The following is a 23,334-nucleotide window of genomic DNA, read 5'->3' as shown; positions in this document are numbered from 1 at the left end:
TTTTACTATCATCATTTGAACATAATGCCTTAAAATGATATACAAATGAACATGCAATTTTAACAAACGACATTTTTTTATTATTGAGAAATGAAAAATAAAATGCTGTGGCGACAAACTCACTTGATGTACAGTACATATTAATCATCATCGTCTTTTCCATCATGGAGAGCTAATATTGATATAATCATCATCATCATCATTGCTGCTGTCACTGTTTCCTAACAGTGTGACACGTTTGTTGACAATTTTTAAAAATTCCTCGCGTTGTCCAAGCCTTTTGTATTAAGTCCCATTCATGTTTCATTACATTATTTCAGAATAAATTGTCAACTTTGTCTATTGCATCATAACAAAGTTTTACGACATTCTTTAGTGCAAAATTAGTGTTCTTTCGTGTTACATAACTCTTTAAATGTAACCTTATCATATCAATTGCATCGATATGGCAGTTTTAAGTAAGACTGTAAGTAGTGTTGCGCCAGGCCCACAACTAGAGGGGGGCTAAGGAATCTTCCCCCGAAACTTTTCGTGGCCCCCCTAGACCTTAACACCAAATGCTATTATTAATACAAAAAACACAATTTAACTATGTGTAAGAGATTTTTTTAATGACTTGGCCCTCCTAACATATTCATGCCCCCTCAAACCTCTGAGGCTGGTAGGGGGCCTGTGTTGCACACGAGACGAGTGCATTTTCAAATTAGAGAGGAGACGAGAAACATACAAGTAATCGTTATCAAGATCTTTCAAATCTAATGGGGAAACTAGTTCACCCACGGCTTAGATAGCAAAAATTGTTTTAGTGTTACATAATTTATAGTAATATAAAAACTATACATTTTTAAAGTGACTGCGAATATAGTGAATAACATTTACCAACGTTCAAATATATACAAATCATTATATTAAAATAAGAAATGTTGTTATATCACACTCTTTGTTGACCTCTTGTAACGCTCGTATTTTGAAAGTTGAAACTATTTAAGTTTGGACGTCGTTAATGAAATTCTGTGTACGCCACTGGTCCCACATCATAAGGACCGAATTATATCTAAAACCAATGATAAAATCATTGAAACATTTTTCCTAGAGCAAGATAAGGTATTATTTCTTCCGTATTATTAATTCCAGTGTTCAAAATTTAGTCCAGAACTTTGCTTCCACAGAGAAAATTCCTCAGGAACTACCCCCTTGAATTTTGATCTAGACAGACCAGTGTGTAAATTGAGGTTAGAAAAGTTAGAAGTGTTTTCGTAATATTTGTTGTTTTCGTGGGGGAGTATTATTATAACATTTGTTTTCCGTATGTAACTACTACTACTACTTTTTTGAAAACAAAACTTTTTTTTTTTTTTTTTTTACAAAAACATTGGTCGACTGCATTTTTCTTGTAACACGTTAATATTAATAAAAATCAAGGCGTGCGATATTATATTATATGATGCAAATCGACATCCATATTGTGTTGCCCTAAAGTAACCATTTCTCCATTCTTTCCTGAGATCGATTCTTTATCACCACTACATAAACTAAACAAATAGGGCTATGCCTTTTGAAGGTTATTTTGCAAACATAATTCATTTTTCTTTATATCATAAATTAGCCTTTCCCGCTGGTCTAGAGGTTAGCGCGTATGGCTCTGGTGCACGTAGCCCCTGGTTCCATTTCCGGTGGGACAGCAAAAAAATAATTTGTCAAATATTTATTTTAATCAATCATCTGTTTCTTTTAGCCTAAAGGGCATATGTGTGGGACGTTAAACTAAAAAGACTCATCCTTTTTGTTGCAATAAATTGTCCACTTTGTCCCTTGCGGGGTTTCTCAACTTGGGATCGCGAAGGGAAATGAAAACGATACTTGTAACTAGGACCTAGTAGCAGAAAAATATGTATTTTAAAATATATATATATATATATATATTTTAAACTTCTAATTTTGATAGACATATATTTATTTCTATACTTTGTAACCAAATACAGCAAAAAATATTCAACAAATAAAAACATTAGTTTAAAAAAACATTTGGAATAAACGGAGGAGAAACTGGTGAGAAACTGCAAATTGAAACACGAGAAGAAAAAAAATACAACTTACAACTGTAAGCGATTGGCAGCAATAATGAAAAACTTATTGGAAACCGGAAATTAATTATGAGGATTACAGGCAAGAGGATGTGATAAAAGGGGTCGTGATATAAAATGAGGGGAGAAAGCCCAGTTTATTGTATCGTTAGTAAGTCTTTCGTAGTATTTTATCTTCAGTGATTATTGTGTTAAGGAATCAAAGTGCACGAGAATTTGAATTCATTATTATAATAAAAGAATAGCAGAATATATACCTAAACGTGCCGATATATACACTTAACGTGCAAAAAAACTCATACAGAACCTAAATACTAACAGACACATGTAATTTGCAAACAGTTTTACAAAACAAACTGAAATTAAATTTTGTATCCACTACAAACACAATATCAAATGATCCTGAGTGAACAGAATCTTTCGCCCTTCTAATTTTTGGCGTTTGGGTAAAAGGAAGAGCGAAGTTTGGAGAGGGAGGGGAGGGTGAGAACATGGCAACACCGCCTTGTCAGAGAGAAAGTGGGGAGTGTTCCGAGTGCCTAACTGACCCTAGCGCCACGTAGAAATTGGTGTTCAGACATAACGTCATTTGTGTCGCACTTATTTATTATGATACTATATATTTATTATGTTATTTTATATGATACTTTTAATTCTCATACTTGTCATTTGGTTTCAAAGCAGTCACCATTATCTGGTAAAGCAATTTTGTTCGCCACGATTCATGAGTTTTGTAACAAAACACGTCAAGAAATGAGTTAAATGAAGGCTGCAAGAGTTTATATCAAAGTTGAGTATTGTGAGCTAGTGACAAGCATGTAATAACGTCTCGTATTTGAAAATAATGTTAGCTACTTTTAATTCACTAACTGGTATTAGATTTAATTCAAGCTTAAAGAATTGGAATGAACAAACTCAGTGTAGCTTAAAGAAACAAAACGTAAAAAGAACGGACGAGATTCGAACCCTGGACCACCAGTACAAAAATCCTGTTCACTAACCCCTCACCTAACAAGCCATCAACTTCTACAAGTTTTAAATTTGCAAGCAAATGATACCATTATACGTTTGTGCAATCAATGTATGGCTGTTTTCCTCTTCAAGAACGTAACATGTTTACGACGATTCGTTTCGTTTTCCAATAGAGCTTCTAGAGAGATGATTTGTGTTTGAGTATAGGATCTTTTGTTTCCTTTAACCGACAGTTCTAGCAAATACAACTCAATTGAAACAGCTGTAAAAAAAACTAGTACTGTCTTAGAAAGTATTCCTAAAAGGGAGAAACTCCATCGTGCACCCTGAACAGTGACGGGAGTGCGTTGAGCGAGGCCAACAGCAAAATGGGGTCCATTGAAGATTCGTAACTCCACTTTGAAGGGTTTTAATTAATTTCACACTTTTTCCTCAATATCTAAAATGTAACTACTTAGCCTTAGATGAAAAGGAAGTTGTGAAGGAGCTATAGACTGTGAAGTCTACCGAAAAGATTTACCACGTCCTTGCAGCAACTATTTCCAGCAAAAGGGAATAAGTACATCAGACCTAAGTTTTCAGAAACGCTAAAAAACCTTCCCGAGGCGTATTTGTATTTGTTTCAACACGTGTGTAACTGATTAATTGTAGCAAAAGAACTGACAAACTCTAAGACAAGAAGAAGAATCTTGTATTGTAGCACTGCAATTGGTGAGAAAAGCTTAAAAGTGGAAAAAATATTTTTATGTACTTATTCCCTTTTTCCAATCAGTGGTTCAATTATGAGCCTATATTTTTAAGGTGTTAAAAATAATAATAATAAGAAGAAAACTTATTAACTGGTAGGTTACGCTGGACTCTTAATTGTGTATATGGAATAATGGAACGTGGGGTTATACAGAGGATTTTGGATTTCTGTTGGCGATCAATTAATCTTTGCCCTAGTAGGGAATACTGGTTGGTCCGGATTTCGAACAGTAATGAAGATCAAGATTGATTGAAATTTCAACTTAGAATGAAATAAATAAAAATCTAATCTTATACAACTCTCATTGATAGTAGTGTTCCGTATTTGTTTAGACGCCTATTCTTTCATAACTTTACCTATGGTGCGTGGAGTTGTTGGTTAGATCCCAGCTCGCGCTGAATGAACTTTATTATGGACAAACACCGTGTGCATGAGTTTTCTCGGCTTTCTCCAGTTTCCTCCCACTTCCTTCATTAAACGATTTCATTCGTTTCTCACCATCACTGTCTCCATTAGCGTAGTCGGCATAACGTGGGACGTAAAACTTAAATATTTAGTTTCGTTTTTCTTTTATAACTGTATCTCACTTTTCCTGTGACGAGAGCATCATCTAAGCGAGTATTCAGTGAATTAAACCACTATATTCATAGCACAATAGTACAGAATGAAGTTTAGCTCTTTGGCAATCTCCAGCATGCAGAGCAAAAAAAGCCAATACATTGATATTGAAACAGTAGTTAACGAATTCCTCTGCGAAAAAGATCACCCGTACTGTTGTGTTTCAGATGATAATTTATAATTATACTTAGTTGTTTGAAATTTCTCCATAGTTGTGGGGGCGAGATACTGAAAAAATCCCTACCAAGAGGTGAAGGTGACATGTAAAAGTAGTCAAATACGAACGAAATTAGTGTCGAATTCATATGCAAAGATGAAAAGTGACACTGTGGATGCTGCGTAAGTCCAAAATAAGCCTTGGTTGGCGTCGAGTTGACAATGGGAGGGTGACAGGAATAAAGAATCAAAAATATCCTATATTTATGTCGAATGGATAGTTTTCGGGATCACTGACATAAAAGGTGATATTTCAGATGTGTATATGTCCAAGGTTGGCCATATTGAAATGGGGTCATAGGAAGAACCAGTAAATACTTCAGAACAGTTCCTTTTTGGTGCGTTTCAAGACACTGAGAGTGAAAAGTGATAATGCACAAATCACATTCTGAATTATCGGAGATATGACTTCTGGGGAAGTGTCGTTGCTCCAGGGAGGCATTACTAACTGATCACTCCCTAAAATCGTCACTGTTTTGCAGGGCCGTAGACAGAAATTTATTTCAGCGATCGAAAGCTTGACAGGAATTTATTTCAGCGGGATTGAGGGCATATTTTACTAAAACGTCTATCATCCAGGGGCGGATCCAGGATGATTGTTTGGGAGGGGCGGTCGTTCGAAGTCAAATCAAGGTAAGAGCGGATTGCAAAAAAAAGAAAGAAAGAAAGAAAGAGAGAAAAGAAAAGAAAAAAACAAATTTAGAAAAGGAGAAGTAGCTCTTCTGCAGAATTAACTTTCTTAAGGAAGTAAGGCCTATCTACTTTAGGTTTTAATTTAAGTTTATAATAGAAAGATGAAAAATACTTAGGATATGTTTTATTTTTAAAATAAAAAGTATAAAAAGTTCCCTATTCTGGGGGATGTGATCGGCCGAACGCACTCCCCTGAATCCACCTCTGCTATCATCATCTCTAAAATGAGATATAATTTACAAAAAAAAAAAAAAAAAAAAAATGTAGTGATTTCGTGGAGGCAAAAGCTCTTGATTGCAAAGGCCTGCATCCTGTGTATGTCCCTGCTGCTCTGAATTGTCAAAAGCTCCTCTTCAAAGGTAAGACATAAAATATAAATAATAAACGTGTAACATAGAATACAATATAAATAGAAAATATGTTATAATTAAGAAATAGAAAATAATTATAAAATAAAGTTAGGACAATTTAAAAAAAACATTAAAACTTGAAAGTAAAATATACTTTTAAAACAATTTTGTATTTATGCAGGGCTACAAACAGTGAATAGTGCCATGTAAATTTAGTAACAAATATAATATTGGAAAATTATTTCGAATTAAACTAGCTGTGACTACATTACTTCAAAATTGAACTTGTGGAATATACAGTATGAGCGTAGCTCAAATCAAATAATCAATAAGAATGGTCTTGGTTGGAAGCTCGGACCATCCACGTAGGAGTAACTTTCATTAACCATTCACCTAACAGACAATGACGCACAGGGCTTGGCACTACTTTATCAGATGGTTCTATCAAATGTAAGTTAATTAAAACAATAGTAACAAATTTTAAAGCTTTAAAACGTGTCCTGAAGAAGAGGAAGTTCATTTTGCACATTGTAACTAAGTTACAAGAGGTTTACGTCCTATCTGAACGGCGCATCCACCGAGTCAACTTTTGGAATATCCCCTTAAGGTAGCTTTCAACGCAGCTAAGGGAAACGTATGTGAACGAGTAATAGAATCCTCTGTAGCAGAATCGATAAAGTAATGGTTCGATGACCACAAGGTTCGTGGTTCGAAACCCGTCGCCGAAACCAGATTTTTTTAAAATCTTAATTCCTCAGTTCTGAAGATCTTTCTCTTCTTTCGTAATCATCTGATGCTCTAAAAAGTGTTCTACCCATTAATTCGACAACTGCCTAATGTGATCCTCGCAGTTCGAAAACTTCCCTTCTTATCTTTCACAAAATCAGAATTTTCGTCATAATACGAATACTGTACGATCATTTTTTCCCCAATTCTAAATTTGTGTATACAAATCATCCCTCTCTGTCTCCATACTTGAATCCCCCTCCCCTCTCTCTCTCTCTCAATGTCACCCAGGAAGTCATATGGCTTGAGATCAAACCTTCGACTCTTGAAACCAAATGTAAGCTCTTTAGCAATGTGCTATCGTAACTCTATAGGTTTGTTGTTAAAACCAGTGTCTTTTAGATTTTATTCGGGGGGGTGGTAGGAAGAGAGTCTCCGGCGACATAAGATTTTCACTTTTTATTAGTGTATTACTATACATTTGATCAAAAACTACGTATTTGTGAAGCTCAAGAGAGGGGGAATTACACCCTCCTGTCCTGCCCAAATGACGCCCCTGAAATATTTGCTTGCACTTACTGAAAAGAAATTCAATGAATCATTGAATAAAACTCGTTTCTGTCCGTTTATATTTTAGAGCTCTTGGCAATTTCCATAGATTTCTTAGGGAGCATCTTACTAGCTTGCACTCTTTAAAGAAAGAAAAGAATGAAACTAAAGATATTTATGAAGCTCTGGGAAGATTGTGTGACTTTCCTTTAATTTAGGCTCTTAAAAATATTTCAGAACAAACGAATGGAAAAGAATGTTTTAAAGCTATAACGTTGTAAACTTGATTCCTGTTTCTTTTTCAGCTGAATGGAAAGAGTGTACTACGTCACATACACTGTTTTAGATAAGGAGAGGTGGAGGACGGGGAGGAGTTGGAATAAATACTAGAAGCAACTAATCGATTGATACATGTATTGCGGGAATGCATAAGAAAACTGGGCAAGAGTTTGTTATTCATTTGGACTTAGAATTTTTGTAACAAATTTTATGCCGCGGACTGTACAAGGACCACCTGGTCCTAATTATCACCCTTCATTTTTTCGCATTAGAGCCGATTGAAGATGTGTTGGTGTTCAGAAAAAGTATTTGTATTTAGTGTAGATATGTAAAATTTGATTCTCCTGTAGTAATATGTGTTATATGTGTAGTTTAGCATGTTGTGAGTAGATGTAGTATGTATATGTGAGAGTGTTTGATACTTTATTTAAGAACAATGTATTGTTGATTTGTTAATTATTCATTCCTTTCGACCGAACCTAGTAGGTAATTTATATATAAATCCTGTCTGTTATAATTCTGTATATTTATTTTACAACATGTACTGTAGTTTGTTTTAATAATACACAGCATATTTCCTAGTACAAATATTAATTGTCACCTTAGTGCGCCCTCAAACGCGAGAAACAATAACACAGAGTTAATCTTTTGTACGAAATAGCTAAGATCCAAAGCGATCTTTAAAACTACCATTTTTGAAGTTATTTAGGATTGTTCGATGGCTACGATTTCAGAAAGTAATTAAATCGGTAAAGCACCTTATTAATTACCTATTCTAAAGATTATTATACGTTCCGTAGCCAAATAAATAAATAGTAAGTGAAATTATACTTTACGTTTGATCTTAACTATAAGTTGCTATGCAGAACGCTATTCCATTCGTCAGAGAACGGAATTATTTCATAGATCATAACGTTAAATTTTCTTTTCCCTTTCTTTCTGCGAATACTCTGATTGTTGATTTTAGAATATAGATTTTAGAATGTAGATTTTATATTTTATAAACAAGTACAGTATAGAAATACGAATCGTTTTACACAGCAATGTGCTTGCCAGAGGTGTAAATAAAGTAAATAATACTAAATGTTGTCTGCATATATACGTTTACCAGGTGTACGGAGTGTAAGTAAAGGGTGTCGTTCGAATTGGTAGAAGTGAATTTTGGTTCGTGCGAATCTTCGACGTGGTGGTCAGTGCATGAGAATTTTATTTTAGTGGTGTATGAATTTTAATGTATAGAATGTGACTATTTTAGGCAGTTTTTGGGCGTATTTAAAATTCGGGTGCCTGGAAAATGAAATATAAATAAATAAATATAAGTAAGTAATGATATATAAGAATTTAATGAGTGTAATTGAATAATAAGACACCCTAATATATATGTGAGCCCAGTTACTCTCTCGCCACTTGTTTGGTTCGCCATCCAAGTATAGTTGTATGAATGTTCGTGTATGATAGTAAATGTTCAAGTAGTATCCGTCACATTAAAGACTCGCATGAGGGGAATGTTGTATATATGGCTGGTTATGTTTACACTTGGTAACTTATTGGTTAACCGTATTTAAATTGAGCCGAAGAAGTATATGAAAGGGATCATATTGCTGGAAACGATTAATATTTCGTAATCTTTATAAAAAATTCCCCGCTTGCGTATATTAGTCATTAAAGTAAACCTCATTTGTGAAGATTTGTATGCATTAACAGTATGTTCGGCTTGACGATATGAGTAGTGTTTGTTTATTAAATATTTTGATACAGTTCAAGAGAAATTATAGAAAGTTATAACAAATTAATGAATTAGGTGCAGTTAAAGTATACGTGTGTCATCAACCTTCGACTCACAATAGTACATGGTTGCTGTTTGAGATTTTTTTAATGTTACCTTACGAAGTTAAGTTAGTTACTGTCCACATAGGTGACGGAACGGTTAATGGCAAATATTTCAGTAGGTTTACTGTAGTAAAAGTTTATTTATCCCGTACCAGAATGTCGATGTCCCCCGTCCACATATCTTCATTTTCCTTATTTCTAAACGATGTAGTAATCGAAACTAATCGACATCTCAAGACCTCACGAATCTTGCGGACTGGGAGTGGTTGATAAGATTTGGCTTATTTTAACTTGCCATTACAAAATTATTTTATTTAATTTTTTAATTTTTTAGTGTCCTCGTTTAGGATTATCTTCACTTATTGACTTCCAAACTATTTTCTCCATACTTTAACCTAAACTCTTCTCAGTTTTCTGAGGGGTCAGATATTATTTGTTGTATTAGAAATTTCTAAATTAAGAGACTACGCCAACCTTTCAGTATACCCGGCTGTAATCTCCGAGGACTTGGCCGGATAGAGTGGGTGGTAGGAATTTCATAAAGCTATTGTCCTTTGTAAAATCCCTATCGTGGGCACGTACTCGCTCTCGCGATTGGAGAGACATTTTAGGCCACACATTTAGTAGGCTACCTGTTTCGAAATATTAAGGTACATGTTTGTCTTCGAAGTCGACGATTTGTCGCATTTTTTTTTTTTTTTTTTTTTTGATTCGACCGCTTTTCTTGTAGTATCTAGTATTCTATCTTACCTTATGTGCACTTCTGTCGTCTTTTCTAGCTGTTCTTTTACTTTCTTCTCTAAGATTTTTTTAACCTTCCCCCCGCTTTTTAACTTGTCAACCTACATAACTATATAGTATAACTGATACAAACTTAGAGATATTATCTAGATATTTGTTTGGATTTCCACGAGATGTCGTAAATCATAATTCGTAGGGTTATACGTTTTTGTCATATATTAAGGGACAGTTTGCCATCGTTAGTTGACATACTGTAGTCGTGAGTGATCGATCGGTGAATGATTAATTGTCCTTTCATTTTCTCCAGGGTGAAATAACATTAAATTAATTTACACAATTTTCTTTTACCTTGACATATCCAGATGGAATGTTTTGGGCTGTACCATTGTCGGAGTCATTGCGTCCACTTTTGTTTTAATGCCATATTATAGAGAGGAATCTTTTCTGTGTAGGTTACATGGGCAAATGAATTTATTGCTAACTTCTTTAAGTTTATCATTTGTATTGTAAACTGTCAAATTTTTCAATATTTAAACCGATTTACATGTCTGCTTCCTACTCATAATACCTACTATTTGAATCACTAAGGATTAAGTAAAATGTAAACGTTTCTTTCGTGGTTTCCTGCGGTTACTCATGTCGAGTTTCTTTGTTGTATGTGATATTGTTGTGCAACATTGCGATTATATTGAATGTGGTAATTAACTAGAAATTGTAGAAAATGAGTATATATATGTATTTTGAATTATAGATATGTAATGTATGCACGTGCTATACTGAAAAGTATAGTATAATGGTAAAATACCTCGTCTGATGTAGATAAAAGGTCTCATTACTTTCTCCGAGAGGTTGCGATGTAAAAATACATTCGTTGCTATAGTTTCATAAATTCGAAAAATATAAAATGTGGATTTATAGTATACCGCCTTGCACTTAAATGTCATCCTTGTCCTTGTGATGTAATCCAACTTATATGTGTATCTAACATCTATGTATTACTTTACTAATTGCATGACGTATGTAATAAAAGGGCAAGTCGTCGTAATTCATGATTAATATCAAGTATATCCATAAACCATGTGAACCTGGAATGCTACTATGTAATCATAACCCTATTTCCTTTTCCGCTGCTTATGAATCTCCAAAAACCAAATATCACACACACACACACACACACACACATATATATATATATATATATATATATATATATATATATATATATATACACTAACAAGTACAAAACAGTTGAGATGTGAGATCTTTCAGAAATTTTCACTCAAGTAATATTTAGGTTAGTTACGCAAAGTAAGAATTGTTCCCTCTTTCTATCTTATCTTTATGTCCATTTAAAAATACTCCAAAGGGGGAAAAAGTTATCCCTGCCAGGGATAAAATTTTTTTCTCCAGGGTGGGAAAGATTTTTGTCAGGGGGGAAATCCCTGGCATTCCCCCGCCAATTCGCACCCTGGGTAGTACTGCAAATATCTTCACGCCACAACATATAGGAAATGTTAATTGGAAAAATGAGAAAATCGTCGTACCTAGAAGCGACTCTAGGCTATGATGCGGGAGCCCATATTAGTAACAGAGCAGGATCACTGTCCAGAATAAGATGGAATTATGAATGAGTGAGGAAAATGAGTATGAAAATCGTTGAGGAAGTTTAAGTCATGGTGGTTCGGAGGAAGTGTATAACAATCGAGTGTAAATAAATGTGACAAGGGCGTATGCATAAAGCGACGAGGCGTGGGATGTACTGCTAAATAGTGCATGGCATCAATAATAAGATGATGATTATGGTAACGTTTGGTAAGATAAGTAAGTCTGAGTTTTTCTATATGGTACTGTAAGATAGGGAATGTGACAAGACTGTAAAGATGTTGGGTAGGGCTGGGTAATTTGATTTTATGTGCAATTTGGAAGGGATGGACTTCAAGTATTAGGAGTTTGTGGTAAAAGCTGGTTTGAGCGGATACCCAGGCTGTGTGGCCATGTGTAAGAGTTGGGCGGAGAAAGGCTTTATAAGTTGTGAGAACAGTGGGTGGTTTTAAACCCCAAGTAGTGTCCGTTAAACGTTTTAGCAAGTTTAGATGATTGTACGTTATACAAGAAATTGATGCCAGGTTCTGCTTCCAAGTTAGATGTCGATCGAATGTTACACCTAGATAGGGTGCTGTCTTACTGGCTTGTATGGGAACCTGGTCAACCTGAATGGATAATCTATTGGGGTTGAGTCGAATTCTAGTGGACTTTTTGGGCGGCAGGAAGACGACGACTTGAGTTTTTAAAGCGTTAATATGGAGATGCCACTTCGTGCACCAGTGACATAAATTAAGCTGTCTGTAATAGCGTGTTAATGTGATGCATGGTATTTCCCAGTTTAAGGTAGGCAGTATCGTCAGCGTATTGAAATACGTGCACTCTGTTCGGTAGTGAAGGCATATCGGTGACAAATAGAAGGTACAGAAGTGGAGATAACGCAGAACCTTGTGGAACACCAGAAAGAAGAAAAATAGGATCAGATAACTTATTGTTGATAGAAACACGTAAGTCGGCCAATCAGAAAATTGTAAATGATTCCAATATATATGATAGAGATATTAAGGCGAATAAGTTTGTAAATGAGACCCAGAATCCAGACCTTGTCAAATGCTTTTTCTAGATCGAATAATACGAGACAAGACGATTTGATGGAATTATAATGATTAGTGCTCAGACTAGAAAGACGGAGCAGTTGATCATTGATGGAGAAATCAGGTCGGAATCCAGCTTGATGAATAGGAAGTATCTGGCGTTCGGCGAGATATTGATAAAGACGTTTGACCAACATCCGTTCGAGGATTTTACTGAATATGGAAGTAAGCTGTATGGGGCGATATGAGGAAACGTCGTCCAACGGTTTGTTTGGCTTTGGAAATATAATGGTTTTCGACGTTTTCCAGGTGGTTGGATAATACCCAGTGCGCAGAATGGAAGTGTAAATTGTTGCAAGAAGGGTTAATAAGGAAAGAGGACTTTCTTTGATATGTCGATACGTGATGTTATAAAAAATTACGCCGAATTATGTTTCTGATTGACTACTGTTCTTAGGTTTTCAACAGTGATGGGAGAAGCTAATGGCGTGTCAGGCGGAAGAGAATAATTTATGCTGGGTTTTAACTGGTAAGCCTGTCAGATTAGGCTATTCCACGAAATGAGAAGCAGCCCCAGGAGGTTGAGGTGTGAAGATGCATTGAAGATTGTCGGCAAAAGCGTTTGCTTTGTCTACATCGTGGTTTGTAGTGAGTTTTGGATTAGCAAAGGACACTGGATTCTAGTATATTTGCCACATAAAGCATTAAATCTTTTCCAGTACTTGGAAGGATGGTTGGTGTCTGAGAGATTGTTGCAAGTTTTTACCCAGCATCGAAGTTTATAAGCACTATGTAGTTACGTACAGTGCGTTGTAACTGTTTGTGGTGGCGGAATGATTCTACATTTTGGGTTCGAGTATATTCACGATAAAACTGGCGTGAATCAGTTATCATTGTGAGGTAATGAGGCGGTAAATTGATATGGTCTACATGTACTAGTAGGTATAGCCAGATTACTCGCTTTCTGGATGGAAGATGTGATCATGTTTATGGCAGTGTACAGTTCGTCTTCCGTTGAGGGCGATATAATATGAGCGGTGGAGGTAGAAAGATGACTTCTGTATCAGTCCCAGTTGGCTGTATAAAAGCGGAGGCTTCTAGAGAGAGTAGGTTGTGATTGATTTGATTTCGAGCAGTGAGTATTGATAAAAAGTTTGATTGGTGCATGGTCGCTGCAAAGTGGATCTAGAACATCTATGAGGCTGCGAGAGGCCAAAGTTGCTGAAGTGATGACTATGTCCGGCGTTATATTTGATATGGGGCGAGTAGCTTTGGGAAGATCGTGAATAATACCACTGGTGTGAGTACTGAGGAAATTTCTGCAGCAAGTTCTGTCCTGTTGTCCGACTGTGCACATTAAAGTCTGCCATAATGACATAATAGTTGAAGTTGTTGGATATAAATTGAACAAATGTATTAGGTGATGGGTGACAGGGTCATATGTAGATTGTTGCAACAGTGATGGTAATGTTTCAAAAATAAAGCGATATGATAACGTATTCTGGAAGATGAGTAGTATTGCAGGTGTGTTGTCTGTGAGGAATCTTGAAGAAAACTTATGGCCGTACCACCACGGGCACGTTGGGCTGGTAATTTGCAGTCAGCGTGTAATAAAGGAATGGCCTGGTATGCGGCATGATGTAGAAGGCATTATGAATGTTTCGTTCAGCAGAAAGGCATTGGCATGTTCTTCCATGGGCAGTGTTTCAAAGAGCACTTTGTGTTGTCGAAGAGAATGGGTGTTAAGAAATAAGAATACCAGAGCCGTCAGAGACAGAGGCATGGTTGGATTTGTCGGGTATGGAAGTATGAAAATGGACTGTGTTTCCAGAATAGGTGGCAGTGAAATTGATATTGAATGTAGATTTTGCAGCTTGAATGATCTGTTGAAGTATGTGCGGCCGTTGAAAGATTGAATATTTTGCATTGCCAAAGAGAAGAAAGTAGTTGATTGAGAGTTATTGAAGCGTATAATGATAGGTTGCTCAGGAGTACGAAGTAAAACAAGCTCAGGATGATCCTTTTGTAGGTCAGGTTTGCCTTTAAATCTATAGCTGTATGCAGAACGTTGCTCTTGACAAGTGAGACATTTCGGAGGTGAGTTGAGATTCGTGCATGCAAATGTAGAGTGAGGTCCGGAGCAATAACCACATTTGTGTATGTTGCGACATTAAGCAGTAGAATGCTTGTTATACTCTTGACATTTCCCGCAACGCGCTAGAAATGGTGGTTAGGAACGAAATGGTGTTTGTGCTGATAGATAACAGCTCCGTTCACTAGCAGATCATAAATCGTTTCCTGGTGCAAGGTCAATACCCGAACCATATAGGTAGAGCCTCTATCGTTCTTGATCCGAATGGTTTTAGTTATTTTATGCCCTTCGAATTTCAATTCATCTAATATTTCCTCATCAATGTATGAAGGATGTACTCCTCGAATGACCACCAAGAGCAATGGCGTACGCCTAGGAGGATGTGCCTGTTTACGACGGGTGTCTTGGAATGATGTTAATTGAGCATTCTTTCCGAAAATGTCAACAGGGATTTGTTTCTAATAGTGGAAAACAGAGATGAATCAATAGTCTTTAGGATTATACCATTGCGCGTGTGAACTATTTCCGAGATGGATGCTCGTGGTAGATATTTTCGTAGTTGAAGAGCAACAAATTTTGCGTTGGAAAACTTGGTGTCGAAATTAGTTAAGAGCATAGAATAACAATTTTGGAGCATTATGAGATTGTCATTTCGTTTGTATCAGAATCTGAATCAGAATGCAAATGTTGCTTTTTCCTAGAGGTGAAGTAATTAGGCGGGCGGAGTAGTAATGGCCTGACCTGAGGATAACTTTTGGCCCCTGGGTCCCTGCCTCAGGACCCATGGTCCCTGGCCCGGGGTCAATTACCTAGGGGTACCTAGGACCACGCCCTCAATTTTGGCAGGGGTACCTTGGCCCACCCCCTAAATTTTGGCAGGGGTACATAGGACCACCCCCATTAAATTTTGGAAATTGCCAAATCTAAAAATTTGGTGTGGTAGCCTAGGACCATAGTATGTGCCTCTATCAGTATTGGGGGTCTATGTCGTTCCCTTTCATGGGTAAAAATTGCCAAAAATTCAAATTTCGGAGGTTTTTGACTTAATTTATCCCCTTTGATGAGGTGTTATTACCTTATATGGTTATATGGGCGTATACAGGGGTCCATTACCTTTTATAAGACATGGGTATATTAATGCAACCCTTGAAAATTTTGAGAGGGGTACCTTGGCCCACCCCTTAAATTTTGGAAATTGCCCAATTTAAACATTTGGTATAATAGTATAGAAACCTAACATGTATTATGATAAATTTGGGTGGTCCACCTTGTCACCTTTTAGGGGTACAAAATTTATAGTAAAGATTTTTCATAGTCTTGAAGCCACTCACCACCTAGCGAAAATTGGTATATGTGTAATAATACATTTAGAGACAGCGATGATACATTAATTGGTCTTCAGAGTGATCATAGGAAACTATGACTGAGTTTTCGTAAATTAGTTATAATTATTAAATTTCGTTAAATTCTGCTGTCTAATAAAGATAATCGTAAACTACAATAGACTCCCGAGTATCCGGTTCTCGACTATCCAGCCTAGTTTTCTTTTTATCGTAATTAAATGAGGAAGGCAGGGCATTGCATTGGCAACATTGCCAAGGCATTGGTAGCAGGCGTCTGCTACGATCCTCCTACGTGTCGTGTGCAAAATACAAGTTGTGACAGAAAAAAAGCAGCGTTCTGCTCCTTGTACATTGTTTCGTCAGTGTGTAACGGCCCTCAATGCAGTACGCTTGCCCCTGTTCCTAATTATAACTGTACAGTACTGTATTCGTAAATTGTTCTTGGGCTATACTTATTTTTTTTTTTAATTGTACTACAATGAAGATTTAAAAATGGGTGATAAACAAAAAAACGTTGTAGTGACTATGGAGGAGACTATTCATAGAACTCCGGCTTTTTTGTTATCCAGGCTGCCCTTCCGCCACATTACGCCGGATACTCGGGAGTCTACTGTAGTGTAAACAGAACAATGTTCGGATCTTTTTTTTTTTTTTCATTCTTTGAAAGGAAAATAAAAATGAACTTTAAAAAGTAATTTTATTTCTACTTCAGAACTTGCGACAAAAAGTTACTCACATCGCGCACAAACATACACACACACACATATATATATATATCATGAAAGAAGGTAACTATATTGCTGGCAACTTACAAATAAATCCCCTGACGTCTTTCACAAAACTGAAAGTTGGGATATTAAGCAAATAATAATAATAAATAATAATAAAACGCACACACTTTGTAATGTTCTCCTCATTCTATCTACACAAAGCATTGACTTTGTGAGGGAAGAAGACGCTGATTTAAAATTTAAAAATAAATAAATAAAGTCATGTCATGGTCATACAAAAAAATCAACAAACAAAACAATTGGATCTTCATACAGTTAAACAAATGCCTATTTTGATTACAGAACTTGAACTAATTTCTAAAACATATATCTGCACATTGATATTTGTGCACATTATCACAGAAATGAACAGACCAAAGCTAGCAGTTTGCTGCAAGTTCTCTTTTGCTCTCAAGTGTACTGATGACTCCTTTACATTTTATTTTACAACAGTGTACGTATCCGCTCACATGTAACGTGTAGATATCTTTATCTCTTTTTAAATTCTTTTTAATGGACTGCATTAAAGAAAAATACTGGTAATGTTAAACATATTACTTGATGTTATATTATTCTTATGTTGCATACCTTCGAATCATACTACGAATTCGTTCGACATAAATCTAGATTATGAAAATTACATTTCTCTGTACTTGCTACATCTTCTCATGGGGTACTTTTACTCATTTTGCTAATTCTTTGTAGGAAACGACTGTGTGTTTAATTCTATTGCGAATTTGCTGTATTTAATTTTTTCGCCACTAATTCACTTACATAAACTTCTTGATTCCACGGATATATACGTTAACCCTTAACTCACGACTAGGATTGTATAGTTTAAACATATACAGTACTAACATATCCAGAGGCTCTTTTTTCTTTAATATTAATAAAAGAAAAACAGTCAACTGAGAAGTAAGTACAAATGCCAACTATTATACGAGGGACAGTCAAAAAGTTCCACGAATGATGATGTTGTTTTGGCATTTGCGATGCAACCACAATGAGTGTTGTGCAGTACTGTCCTTAGGTTGTCTAATTATGAATTTGACAAGTTTTAACACGTCATAACAGGCATTGTACGAGAAATGTAGCTAAACACAGGAGTGTGTAGAGATCAGTTGGTGTAATTTCACAAATCGAGCAACGCGCAAACATCAAGTTCATGTGCAAATAGGGGAAAATCTGCTTTCGAGATTTTGATAGCTTTAAAGACAGTTTAACACCATCGGATGTTTGGATCTTCCCTCGGATAAGAAATGGGCCCTTTCCGTTTCGCCAACGTAGAAGAAATCAAAACTAATGTGACGGATGAACTTCGGAAGATACCAAAAAAGGTGTTTCGTCAGGGTTTCCACCAATCGCAGGAGCGATGGAAAAAGTGTGTGTGTGTGCGTGTTCAGAAAGTGCCAACTTTGAAGGCGATTAAGTAAATATGTAGTTATATTGTGGTAATAAACAGCTACAACAGAATTCCGGGAACATTTTGACTGCTCCTCGTACATAAGAACGTGTCTGGTGAAGTCGATGATACATTACCAAAATTGTATGCTCAATACTCACAATATATTGAAAACTTTCAACTATTTTGGAAATATTGAGCTTTCATTACAAAAAAAAAAACTTAAAATTTAAAATAATTTTAAAAATCAGTCGAATTGTTATAATGGATTTGTTTGGAAAACTAACTGCCGCTGAGAATAACACACTGTGAACACCAAATTCAGAAAAGAAAAGAAAAAAAAAAAAAAAAACGATGACAAAGAAATATGAAATTCTGCCAACGACGTACGTAAAAATATCTAAGTAACATTATATATATATATATATCACGTTATCTATCCAAATAAATATCAAATTTTCAATACTTCTTTCATTTCTTACGTGTATTGATATAAGTCATCAAACCTATGGAACGGGCACTTACATATACCTAGGTATAATCTTGTTCAATGAAAACTAGCTACCCTCCACACTGGTTTGAAAAGATTCCAATTTATTCCCCTCTCTAAAACTGGTTTGATATCTGTAATATTATATATATCTATAAAAAAAAAAAAAAGAAAAAAAAATACAGTCCATTTCCAGTAGACGTGAGCGGCCACTTTTAAAAACAAGGCTGAACGTACATACATGAACGTATTTGAAAGAAATATCAATCTCAGAATCCAGAGATAATACAAATTACTCAAAACGATATGAATTTGTGGCACAGTTACCGAGAAAATAAATACCAATTATCAAGAGGACATATCACCTGTTTGAAAGAAGTACACCAGTCAGAAAATTAACGGAATTTCTCTTCCATTGTATTCGTTTTAAAACAACTTTTCAATTTCTTCAATAAATGTCACTTAATTCAACAGAAGGTTACATTACGTCATTATACAACAACGTAATCATACTTGTACATGGTTTCTAATACTTTTCATGTCATTTTGTGTAACAAATAAAATTTATATTTTTTACGCTAATCATTATATTTACAGTGCACAATAACTACATTGGCATCAAAAATATGCTATTTCCTGTAATACACACATTTATTTCTGTACAAGTCCTTTGAAAAATATAAATTTTTAAGACATCTGCCTAACTCTTTGTTGAATAATTTTAATCTCTTTTAAATCGTTTCAACAATCAACAATGGTTGAAATTATTTCATACAAGGCATGGAAATCTTATGCTTGATGGAACTTAAAATTATTGTTTAAAAACATGTTACGATTTCGAAACTAGGAAATTAAATGCACATACACAACCTTTAGTACAGCGTACTAAGCACATCAGCATTATTTCAAGGATTTTTGAAACTTTACACAATGAATACTTAGATAAACATTTCCAAATTACGTTGATTAATTCCTGTCCGAAGAGGTAGTTACGGGATTGGAAAGAGATATTCGTCATGATGCACGGGAAAGTTAGGAGAAAATTCCAACGAGATGATCTTACTCATATTCCGAAGTTAACACTTCTCTAGACTCTTGCTCTAAACTTTACAACGAAATGTCCATCAAGCATAAGAGATGAAATATATATAGTCGTTTTAACAACTACATCTACACCTGTCTAATTACATATATATATAGCTATCTTTCCTAGCGAGAACTCGAAGTCCAGTATACTTTATTTAATCAAGAATGGAACAATGTATGTAATTACAGCTTTCTGCATACACATTTCCTTCATTTTTTTTTTATTTACTTTACTTTCAACTGGTTCTGCACACACGCTCGAAATTCTTCAGGTTGCACCGTAATATTCTGCGTAGATCAGCTTCTACATCCAAGAGTGGAAGATTTAAATTACTAAGAAGTACCTGAAAATAAAAGCAACATGAAAAGATAAGAGAACATGTTCTGCACAACTGAATATTACCAATGTGTTATACGACTACCAATTAATTTCTTTAACATATCCAGTTCGACACGCAATCCAAATTTGCGGAATTCTGGATAACTGGGGCAATCATCAAAAAAGGTTATTGAAAAATAAAAGTTTCCCTTCACATTCTTTAGTTTAAAATAAAGGTACGTCTAGTGAAAAAGGGTATTCCAAATATAAGGTTATGAAATACGAGGGGAAGTCAAAAAATAAAGGGACTTTTGAGAAAAGGTACATTTATTCTAATGATAGAAAACTGAAACATACATTATTTTTCTACATAATCTTCCTGTACTTCAACGCACTTTTCCAAACGTTCACAAGTTTTTTTTTTTTTTTTTTTTTTCGTCAGAAAAAAAGATTCTCGGTTGCACCTGCAACCAATTTTGCACCGCATCAATGACTAGCTGATGGCTGACGTTTATATTTCTTGTGGTGGTGATGGTGTTTCCAAACCATGCTCGCAGCCTTACTTTCCGGTTCGTGATGATGTACCCAAGTTTTTATCTACAGTAACGATTTGCAATAAAAATCCATCTCTCTCACGACGACAACGGGACAAATGTTTACGAGATGTTCAGCCTTTGTGCCTTACGCTTTGCGACAAACAGCTGTCATACTGTGCTTGTATTCGACGAATAACTTCCGTAGGTTTAATACCTTCCGCACCTCCCTCATTTCCTCCTTGGAGCTGATCGACAATGGAGCTGCCATGTTTAACGGTCTGCCACACTCCAACGACTAACGCGGGAATAAGAGTGACACGTTACATAGAAGTGCTGCAGACGACACTAATTCAGCGCTGGATGTTAGCAGTGTTGCCAAACCCTAATGCGAGAAAATTTCCTTTACTTTTTGACTTCCCCTCGTAAAAATTTTTCAAATCTAAAAATGGTAGGCCTAAATTCCTCATATTTTCTTAGAATATAACAACAGAGAAATAGCTGTCTCTTTGAAATTCATGTACCATCGACATACAATCGACAAAAATATAGGGTTCAAGAATTCAAATTAAACGTAAATTTTAACGTAGGTTTAAATAGGAAATGCAAGGAAATTATATATTTTACGAACGAATGTATACAGTTTGCATTTCAGTACATTGTGTTCGTCTTATTTACTTATTTTTATTTCTTGATATCGATCTGGATGGCTGGAGTTTGGATAACTGGGAACTGTACTGGATTTATACACATGATACATAGTGATTTATTCAGTTACTTATTATTCAATTTTCCGAAAATTACAAAATTCATTGCAACACAAAAATTCTTTCTCAGAAGAGTTTCACAGGCTGTAAGCACGTCTTGAATCAATAAACCAATTGCCATACATACGTAGGGTGCCATGTATAATACTTTTAGGAGAAAACTATATGGATGCAAAAGCATCGTATAAAAAAATACTTACAAAAAACTCTCTGTTCTGAGGCCACCTGTACCGTCAACAGCAAAAGTAATTCCCTTCTGACTGCTAAAACTTCGTTAGATTGAGTCCAGTACTTTGTTTGTATCACAAACCTCTGGGCACATACAGTAAAACTTACACGTAACATTTCAACCAAAATACCACAGTAGGTAACCCTGTGGAGCATTGTAACAGGTTTTTTGCTACAGATTTAAAGCACGAACAAATTTACCCATTTTGAGATTAATTTCTATTGTTTGGACCGTGTTGTCCAATGAGTGCCAAGTTCGATTCCCGGTGGGAGCTCATGTCGTTCGGATTCCACGTTAATCACTAGGTCCCGTCTCACATAGCCTCACTGCTGAAAAAGACAAACTCCACATCAATTCAACTCAACTCCAATGAGTGCCATATATTAATTACATTATAATTCGCTGTGTATATAATGAAAATTATTTCACTACATACTGCAAGTGAGAAGAAGGAAAGGAGAAAAAAAAAAAAAAAAAAAAAACACTGATCACAAATGAATTTGAAAATGATAGAACAACTGATAATATCAAATTTGGAACAAATGTAAAAGAGTAAGTTCGTAAATCATTGTCCTCATATACAGAAAATAACTAATTCTTTTGTTAATTTAATACAATATAAAATTAATTGTAATTTGTACTACATTAACTATTCTCAATGGCATTATTTCTACCGCTTCTACGCTATGCAGAGGAATCTTTTCAGTCTCAGTTGAAATCTGGATTCGCCCCTTCCCTGAGTGGACAAGAATGTTGATTTCACTGCACTTTGGACGACAAAAAGTTTGTAAGTACATCAAGTAGTTCTTTACTTGCCATTTCGCTCTACTTCCAAATTCACCATTACAAAATTACTTTCTTTCTTACTTATGTAACTTTTTGCGGTAGCTGCACTAGCACGCACACTAGCAGGAATTTGTGTTAAGTTACAAGATGATAATAGAGGGCACGTAAACATATATCCAGTTTCAATAATAATTTTATTGCTTTCTATATTCTGAGAAAATATACGTGTGACGAACAGTTAAACGTTCCTTCAGTAGGAGGCGCACCCAGTTTGACTTTTGTGTAAAGTATTCTTCTGCTTCACGTTAGGTTTTGTTTACTGTCAGACCCGACTGAGGTGGGAGTTACAGCTCCTGCACGGTATAAACATAGTTTCTGCACTAGTCACATTTTCTTTTATGTCATAACTAATGTAAAACAGTTTGAATCCGTGGAATGTTGGAAGTTGAAATGATCGTTTTTAATAATAATAATAATAATAATAATAATAATAATAATAATAATAATAATAATAATAATAATAATAATAATACAATTATAGAACTATAGTAACTATTACCTAAACAATAACACTGAATAAACAAAATTGACACGACAGGACTCGAACCCGGGTCCGTCGCTTGACAGTTTCGTACGATACAATTACACTACAAATCCTTAACGTAAGGCTGATAAATTAAACTACTAGTTGCAGAGGACATACGATTGCTAAGCATATTTAACTTTAAAATATCTCAAAACCTAATTAATATTCCTGTACCTCATAATACAATTTACAAAATTAGTAATTAACGTTTACCATCTATCTTATTCCTAGTTTGCGGGACCAACGTTATAACATAAGCCGTAACTTTAGGAACGTTTCGAGACATTTCCGTCTTTGAGGAAGATCTATTTAACCTCACTTAAGAAAGAAATGAAATTAACTGAAATCTTAACGTCCGACGGTTATGCCAGCTAGGCTAAAGGAGACAGTGATAATGAGAAATGAATGAAATGGTGGAATGAAGAAAGTGGGAGAAAACGGGAGAACCCCAAGAAAACCTACGCTCACGGTGTTTGTCCACCACAAAGT

At 35.4% G+C, this 23,334-nt stretch overlaps 1 protein-coding gene across 2 annotated transcripts in view; it reads right to left on the bottom strand.

Moving 5' to 3' along the window:
* Positions 1 to 16,555: 16,555 nt before the first annotated feature.
* LOC145687814 (uncharacterized) overlaps positions 16,556 to 23,334 on the bottom strand; it is a 153,400-nt gene continuing 146,621 nt past the window's right edge. For both annotated transcript variants that reach the window (XM_081761241.1, XM_081761239.1), the window contains one exon: positions 16,556 to 19,969. The gene's annotated coding sequence lies outside the window, so the exon portion shown is untranslated. The remainder of the gene's footprint in view (positions 19,970 to 23,334) is intronic.

The sequence above is a fragment of the Thermobia domestica genome, chromosome 6 (genome assembly GCF_964235325.1).
Source record: "Thermobia domestica chromosome 6, izTheDome1.hap1.1, whole genome shotgun sequence".
Taxonomy (NCBI): Eukaryota; Metazoa; Arthropoda; class Insecta; order Zygentoma; family Lepismatidae; genus Thermobia; species Thermobia domestica.
This window is presented reverse-complemented; position numbering and strand designations above follow the sequence as displayed.